Raw genomic sequence first — 9,297 nt, 5'->3', positions numbered from 1 at the left:
GTATATAGCCCTTCATCTGTAGATCACAGGGTGGTTCACAACATAAAAATACAAGATAAAGATATAAAATACATGATAAAAACGAGAACGAAACAAAAAACAAACAAACCCACCCTGCAGAGTGGCATCTTTATTTTAAAATAACAGCGAAATCCTGTAGACTTGTTCTTACTTTCCTCTTTACTTTCTACGTATGATCCACAGTTACATTTTTAAGAGCGACACACCCCTCAGCAGAGACCATAGCTCATACTATGCACACAGATGCCAGGTTCAGTCTTTGGCATCGGCAAGAAGGTAGGAGCCAGTGTGGTGTAGTGGTTAAGAGCAGTGGACTCGTAATCTGGTGAACTGGGTTTGCTTCCCCGCTCCTCCACATGCAGCTGCTGGGTGACCTTGGGCTAGTCAGTCTTCTCTGAAGTCTCTCAGCCTCACTCACCTCACAGAGTGTTTGTTGTGGGGGAGGAAGGGAAAGGAGAATGTTAGCTGCTTTAAGACTCCTTCGGGTAGTGATAAAGCGGGATATCAAATCCAAACTTCCTTTCTTCTTCTTCTTCTTCTTCTTCTTCTTCTTCTTCTTCTTCTTCTTCTTCCCTTTCTGAAAGGCGGCTGCTGCTTAGTATGGTGTGTACTGTAGACAATACTGACCTAGATGTTTAACTCAGTATATCAGGGATGGCTAACGTGCCCTTCTGAGTGTTTCTTGACCACAATTTCTATCAGCCCTGACCATTGGCTATGTGCTTAGGGGCTGATGAGATTAGGAAGTAGGGAGGTGGGGTTGGTTCAGTCAACATTTAAATGTAAATCTATCAGATCCTCACTTCCCAAAACTTTGAAATTTCCCATTCTTTGAAATTTCACTTATTTGAACTTTGCAAAGCAGTTTTCCATCCGACCAGTGTTCATGCAACTTGCGTATGTGAGAGAAGAGTGTGCACAAAAAGAAATACATTAGTGAAAATGGAGCGGGTGGCTATAGCTACATAAAATTTACAGGCTCAGAAGCAGCGTATCACAAATGTCAGTTACTGGGTCAGAAGAACAGGGCTGTTTTTTTCATGCCTTTTCCTTGGCTTCCAAGAAGCATCTGGCTGGTAACTGTAGGGAACCTGACTCCAGGCTGCATATTAGGAGAAAATTGGCTTTTATGCAAAATCTGTTTTGCAAAAAGGTGATGGAAATAACATTCATGCTTGTAGTCTTAAGCTTTTTATCTCTGTGGGTTGTTGTTGTTTTTTGTAAATGCTTTCTAAAATCAGTTTTAAAATTGTTGTGTACAGAGTTGTTTACTTCCTATAGAAAAGGCATTTTATGTGTTAGAATTTTCTAATAAAAAATAGCTTTTCAGGTTCTACAAAACAGAAGGAGTGCTATGTATGAACTCACAAAGTTTTAAAACAGCTCTCTGCCCAGAGATAAGTAACCAAATAGCTATGAAAAGCAATTGGGCACATTATAATAATTCTGCAAATACGCATGTGAAAAGATACCACCATTTCCAGTGTCCCTTTTGTCCATTGAATGTAGATGATTTGAAAGATGGAATGATGAATTACGGCAGAGTGAATGAGAATGGCTGATTGGATGAAGAGTGATTAGCTGCACTCTCACATGGTGATAGTCATATGATAGAAAATTAAAGTGAATTGAACAACTTGGTGGACCAGGCCAATGGCTCATCTAGTGTAACTTCCTGTTCTCACAGTGTTCCATTGGATGCCCATGGAAAGCCCACAAACAGAACCTGAGCACAACAGCATTCTGCCCACCAGCAACTCCCAGGAACTAACCTTTAAAGCCCTATACGGCCTAGGACCCTCATATCTATGGGACCGCCTCTCCTGGAATGTCCCATGGAGGACCTTATGGTCTTCAAACAAAAACATATTGGCGATCTCGGGCCACAGGGAGGTTAGGCAGGCCTCAACCAGAGCCAGGGTTTTTTCGGCTGTGGCCCCGATCTGGTGGAATGCTCTGTCACAAGAGACTAAGGCCCTGCGGGACTTGACATCTTTCTGCAGGGCCTGCAAGACAGAGCTGTTCCACCAGGCCTTGGGCCAAAGCCCAGTCTGACGCCCTCCTTTCATAATCCTAACAGAACTCTAGCCCAATGGTTGCCATTAATTTGATTTTGAATTGATTTTAGAATGAATTGGTTTTAGAATGCTGTGTTACTTTTATTGTTGTTAGCCACTCTGAGCCTGGCTTCGGCTTTGGAGGGTGGGATATAAATAAAAATTATTATTATTATTATTATTATTATTATTATTATTATTATTACAAAGGCACAATGCTTCTGATGGTGGAGTTAAAACAGCCCTTGTGGCTAGTATCCACTGATAGTCTTATGCTCCACAAATTTGTTTAATCTTTAAATACAAGTTGGTGGCAGAGAGATGGGACAGGGCAGAGGACCTGGTCATTTTGCTTCTCCAATACTCCTTTCCTTCATCATAGCGTTGCAAACGGGATCTGAAGACCTGTCACATAGAAGAGGGAAAAGGCTTTCTGTCTGCTGCATCAGAGGACACAGAACAGGAGAGCTTAAGTTACAGGAGGGTAGATTTTAGTTGAAACTTTGGAGAAACTTCTTAATAAAGAGCAGTTCAGCAATTGCTCCAATTATCTAGAGGGGTGGTAGCCTCTCCCTCACTAGTGGACTTCAAGCATAGGCTGGTGGAGAGAGAGAGAAAAAGTATAGGCTGGGCAGTTATCCATTGGAATGCTCTAATTCTGGCTATCTTGCATCAAGCAGAGGGGTGGACAAGATAACTTACAATACCTCCATGTTGAAAGGAAAATGAGTCTTGCAACAAATTGAAAATAATTCTACTGATAAGAAGGGAAACAGGCAGCATGGTAATAATAAACTCGTATCATCAGCAATATTAAAACGAAGACATATCAACACAAATTCTAACTTAAAAATGCCCACTGGAATAAAATGGTCTTAAGACACACATTTAAATTTGGGCAATGTCTGGATGAGATTAATTTTCCTTAGAGCACTACTCCACGATTTAAAGTCGCAGCTAAAAAATCCCTGAGCAGTATTCAATGCATTCATTCCATCAGCATAAGAACTGCTGACTGCATTGTCTCTCCTCCCCCACTAGATTGATCTGGGTGTTTCCCCAATCCTCTGGAACATACTGTATTTGGGGAGGACATTGGACATGAATGGGGCAAGGAGAAGGAAGGGCAGTCCAGTTGCACAAATGGAAATCCTTGCGCTAACTGAACATGTGCATTGGGTACCCCATCCCCCTTTGATGTTCATCCCAACCACACTTCTGTTGGCCAAGGAACCATGAGGAGGGTCCAGTTGGGTCCAATATCACCAATCCACTTTTTCCTAGGACTTTTTTCAGCCATGAGATGCCACCACTCAGGAATACTAACTGCCAACAAGAATGTCAAAAGAAAAATCAGACCCGCATGTGTTGCAATGCAGCTCCATTTCTTCAAGAGACAGTCAAAGGTGATTTTCTCCTAGCTGCTTATCCAATATCTCTGAAATGCTCCAAGCGCTTCCTTAATACTTGTCAGTCCATCCAGTCTTCCTAGCCCTGCCAAGCTCAGTGGTATTTAGTTCAGCTATTTAAATGTTAATGGGCGCAAAACACAAGGAATGCAGACAATGGTTTCTTTCCTTTAGAGCAATGCCGGGGGTGGGGAATGATAAAGGCGATCTCATCTCGGGCAATCTCATATCTTGCAAAACTACAGGCCTATTATCTTTAATTAATTTATTTCAGCAGCACTGCCAATGCTTTTATGGTTGCAGTTATCTCTGCATTCTCATTACAGGCCCTCCATTTTGATGTTTGATATTTTTGGTCAATCTGCATTGCTCGAGGCAAACAAACAAGCAAACAAAAACTTAATATGCAAAACCGCTTTAATGTGCAAGATGCCTGCACAGATGTAACTTTGGGGATTTGTTTTGTTAAATTGCATCCATCAGTTTGAGTTGCAATACATGGGCCTTGGCACATTCTACTGAGCAGTCTTCATATTTTTTTTCCCCCAAGGATGTGTGAGTGTCCTGCCTGAACTAAAAAGCAGGGGGGTGGGAGCTATACCAGGAAATGGGGGCCTTTTATGTGCTCATTTCCCTTTGTATTAAAGGAACCCTCCCTGCTACCCCACTTTAAACACGCATACACCACCATCTGATAGCAGGATATCAGAGGAAATTGTGCATCCACTGGCATTTTCAGGGCAAAGATGCTTCCCAGGATTCATAGGTTGCGACTGTTACACTTCCTTTGAAATAGAACAAACGTTCCACAAAACAAATCTTGCTGAGCCTTGGTTATACAGTGGTACCTCGGTTTACAAACACCTCAGGTTACAAACACTTTGGATTATAGACTCCGCTAACCCAGAAGTAGTACCTCGGGTTAAGAACTTTACCTCAGGATGAGAACAGAAATCATGTGGTGGTGGCGCAGCAGCAGCGGGAGGCCCCATTAGCTAAAGTGGTACCTCAGGTTAAGAACGGTTTCAGGTTAAGAACGGACCTCCAGAACGAATTAAGTTCATAACCAGAGGTACCACTGTATGTCCAAGATTGCCTACAGAAGCTCTGCTTCCTAGCTAGAGGTGAACAGATTAGTCTATTTCCAACCCAGGGCAATTTCATATGTGTCTATTTTGTCCTATTTCTGCATTAATCATATGATATTTTGTATTGAAATGCGTATTTTATAACAAAGTACATATCACTTTTATTGTGATATGTAACAAAGTACATATCACTTTTATTTAAATTCTTTGACCTCAGAACTTTATCGCAAACTTTGGGGAGAGTGTAAAATCTCAAGGATTATTACATTCTGATCTGTGTATTCATCTGGGTGCTGCAAATGAGGTTAGTTCACTTAAAAAATGGGCCTGGATGTTAGGGAAGATGCTTCCTGTAGCAACAGTAACTCTGACCAGAAGGTTGTTCAGTCCCTCAAGTTACAAGTGGTGAAAGGTGATTCTGGTGTTCTTGCTGTTTCAGGCAGAGTTGTCAATGAGCACTCACACTTTACATTGTGGGTGCCCTTTACGGGATCATGCGTGGTGCTTCAATTCCCAGGGAGCTTACTGACAAACAGGGGCTGGCTTGCCTCTCAGTGTTAATTTTTGGAGGTTCACGCCCAGCCTCAGTAATCAAGTTTCTTGCTAGGAGGTGGGGCCAGCCCCTTTTATAAATAGGGGGTGGAGCTGACAATAGCCAGGCAGTCGGCTCTGGTGATTCACCCTCCCTCCCCTCGCTTTGTTTAATGTTTCTTGTTTGCAGGTTAACTTTTTTCTTCCTGTTTAGCAGGCACTGCTACGGTCTTTGACTGGTTGGGACTGGGAATAAATTTTCCTGCATTGGCAGATTTTGTCTTCCCTGTAGCAATTTGTCACAACTTTGGCGGTTATTGCCTTGGGTGGAATCCTTTCGTCTTTTCTTCCCTATATGGGGTGTGTGTGAAGTGGTGACTCACCCCCCTGCCACAGTGATTCCAGGGTCCCCCTCCTAAAGGGGATATATATATATATATATATATATATATATATATATGGCTGTCACTGGCCATACGCTGAAAGGTATACGCTGAAAGGTCATCAGTGAACTACCCTGCATGTGGGGATATGGGCTTAGCTGCCTGCTACACTTATGTCTCACAGAGCACCCCTATATCCCATTTACCCTGATGAGCCCCAGCTCCCCCCGGTTGGGGGGCTGGGAGGGATACACGCCCAAGGTCTAGGCCAAGGTCTGTTGGGAAAAAGCACCAAGGCAAAAGCCAGCTCCAGATGGCTGGAATGCAAAACAGGATGTTATGTTTTGCAGATGTACTGTTGGAGAAAAGGTGGAGCCTATTCTCTGTACTGAGCACCGGATGTTAGCTCAGTGTGTCATCTGACCTGTGCTGGAAGTACAGGGGAGGAGTGTGTGACTCTTCTGATGGAGACTGAAGGGTGCAGTCACATTTCTATGTACTGTTGAGTGACAGGAATAAAACATGTAGAAAGGACTCCTGTCTGTCTCATTTCTCCTCCCTGGGAGAATGCAGGGAGGGAGAGAGAAGCAGAGAAGCAGAGGGTGTGTTCTTCTCACGACTAATGAGAAGAATCGCCGGGTTTGTTTACCTAGCCTGCCGGGGTCGCAGACGGACGGTAAACACAGTATCTCGCTCAATTGCCTCGGGGAAGGCCAGGTACCTCTGCCTGTGAGCTGAAGATACTAACAAGGTCTTCCTACATTCGGAAGTTTAATAAAGTTGTGGCCTATTTTTAATTCCATATAACGTTGTCAGAGTCTTTATTCCTTCCTTATGATCCCTGGGGGCTGAGGCTGTCACCACCTGGACATGCAACATACTCCAGAACTACAGCAGTCAAGTATTTCAGCACAGTAGCTGAATAGAACAGCGTAGACAGAAACCCATGCACACAAGGCACGAGGAACTGCAGCCCATCATGAGAAAAAGAAGTTTTGGCCTTTGCTCTAGCCATGCCTCCTTACTTGCCACAGTCAGACTTAAGGCAGCTTCTTATGTTGCTGAGTTAGAGTTAGAATGCAGAGATGATTTTCTCACAAACTTTTAACAAATTTACCATTTCTAAAAAAACAGAGATAAGAGGGAAAGGGCTGCATCCTGCGAAATGAAGCAGCTGAGTGCAAATCTAAACAAACTAATTGCAATTTGAAGAGCTTATCAGCTGTTTACATGATTTTATACATTTTGCTATGCTTAACAGAAATTATTCCAGCTATTTTTATATTAGCAGAAAGTAAATTAAGAAGAAAATTCATGTGTGATGACCTGCTCTAAGGCAAAATTATAAATTCACAAACAGAAACAATAATAATCTCATGAATTCTTTATTGCCTATGCTTCCAGCTTGATGTGTTTATTTTTTATTTGCAAGAGCGTTCTGTACCAGTAACATTTGAAAAGAATATCATGGCCATAGATTGCATAATATCAGCATCAACATTCCCAAAACAGAGAGCTACAATTCACAGGGAAGTCTGGGAATTGTAGCTCTGTGAGGGGAAAGGGGGGTCTTTCTCAGAACACTCAGCGCCCTTAACAAACGACAGCTCACATAATTCTGTGGGGAGGGGAACCCATGACTAAACAGTAGCATCATAGTTCTTTCAATGTATGGTATGAATGTGGTCCAAGAAAGGCTAGAGCTGTAGCTCTTCCTTCGGAAAGTAGGTACTGGCTAATGCACTGTGCCTACCAACCACTCATCATCTCTGTCCTCAATCTGTCAATGGCACTAGAAATTTCCTCTTCTCTTGCCTACGTCCACCATGTTCACACAGCTTATACCCACCATGGGAAATGCAGAGTGGACTTGTGTGTTCAACATGCAGGTGCCTATTGTGCAAAGACCCTTCCACCCAGCTGTACAGTGGTACCTCGAGTTAAGAACTTAATTCGTTCTGGAGCTCCGTTCTTAACCTGAAACTGCTCTTAACCTGAGGTACCACTTTAGCTAATGGGGCCTCCCGCTGCCGCCGCGTGATTTCTGTTCTCATCCTGAAGCAAAGTTCTTAACCCAAGGTACTATTTCTGGGTTAGCGGAGTCTGTAACCTGAAGCGTCTGTAACCTGAAGTGTCTGTAACCCGAGGTACCACTGTACATGCCACAGAGCTTCAGGAAAGCCACCAAGCATACAGCTCTAATAGGAGCAAAGTTCTCATAGCCCTCCTTGTCAATAGCAAGTGTGAGGAAGGCAGAGGAGATATAGATGAATATATTGTTACACACCAATCTCCAAGCAGTGAGAGATTCCAGGGAGTTCCAGGCATGCTACCGAGGCTTCATGTGTCCTTCGGGAAACTGAAGCACAGCAGAGACTGTGGTGCCTGTATGGTATATGATTTATTTATACATAGGGGGAAGTGGGGCAGACTGATACAGAAAAATTCAATCTCATATTTTATGTAACAAAAACAAAAATGAGTCAATAAAAATTTTAGCTTGGTGCATGGCATAACTAAACAATATTATAACAGCAGTCAAAAGAACCATTAAAGTTAGAAGATGGTGAGAATATAATGACTTCAGTAAAAAATGGGTTTTGTATCACTCTGCCCCACCTATGGGGCACTTTGATACATTGGATGGGGCACTTTGATACAAAGCGTAAATTGTATGAGAATGGTAATTACTTGCAAAAAATCAATAAAAAAATTTTTTATTGTGAGAGATCATAGTCAGCCTTACAATTTGTTATTTAAAATCTAAAATACTTATCAAAACTAACAGTGTTTCACACATATCATAGACTTTATGGCAAGTTTTCTTAACTAAACATCAAAACTTATGTTAATGTTTCCCCAAACACCTACCCATTTTTTAAAAAGAAACTTTAATTTAAACAAAATGCTTATAAAAAATAAGATAATTACTTAACGTTTAATTTCTATTGTACATTATAGCCACTTAAGTCAATAGAAAAGTATAAAGAGATCACGTTCGAGATGTGGCCTTTGGGAAATTTGGTTTTGGCAATGGCAAAACAACATCCTTGAAATCAACACTTGCCTTATCTTCTACAATGGGGAAGACAAACATACAAGATCCTGTTTTCCCCCTGAGATATGACACTTGATAATCGGTCATATTATATTTAGAAATGACTTTGGCCACCTAGTAAGCAGTTTTTTTCTTTTCAAATTTAATGAGTTTAGAGATTTCATGCAAACTTGCATATTGGGGCACTATTGTACACTAGCGGGGCACTTTTATATGCATCAATGTCTTAGTGTATCAAAGTGCCCCAATGGACATTTTCAAAAAAACTAACAATTATTAATAAAACCACTGAACTTATTTAAAAATCACGTGTAATCCTGATTACTGAGTGGAATAACTTACCTTTGGTATTTTTAAATCTTAACTAAACGACGTAAAACAGTGTTGGAACATTTTTACATTTCATGTAAAACAAAAACAAACATTCCTTATTGAGAATGCCTGCCGGAAGGAGAAAACGAGGTGCAAAGAGTCAGAAGACCATTATTGAGACTCACAATTCCTCCAAAACAAAGAATCGGCAGAGAGCCAACGCCATCTGCCCTGGCTCAGAAACAGAGCGGGTTGAGGAAACCGAGAAAACGGAGCAAATAGAACAAACAGTGAGTAACAACGTTGGGGGAACCTCACCCCCCCTTAAGGAGGATGTCAATGACCCGACCCCCCTCCTCCCAGAAAAAGCTAATCCGTCCAAGAGGGCAAGAGCAGGAGCAGGAGGGATTCCTCCCACTCCTAACGCTGACCCACCCA

This window comes from Podarcis pityusensis, assembly GCF_964106645.2.
Source record: "Podarcis pityusensis genome assembly, chromosome: 7".
In the NCBI taxonomy this organism is placed as follows: domain Eukaryota; kingdom Metazoa; phylum Chordata; class Lepidosauria; order Squamata; family Lacertidae; genus Podarcis; species Podarcis pityusensis.
Note: the sequence above shows the minus strand (reverse complement) of the source record.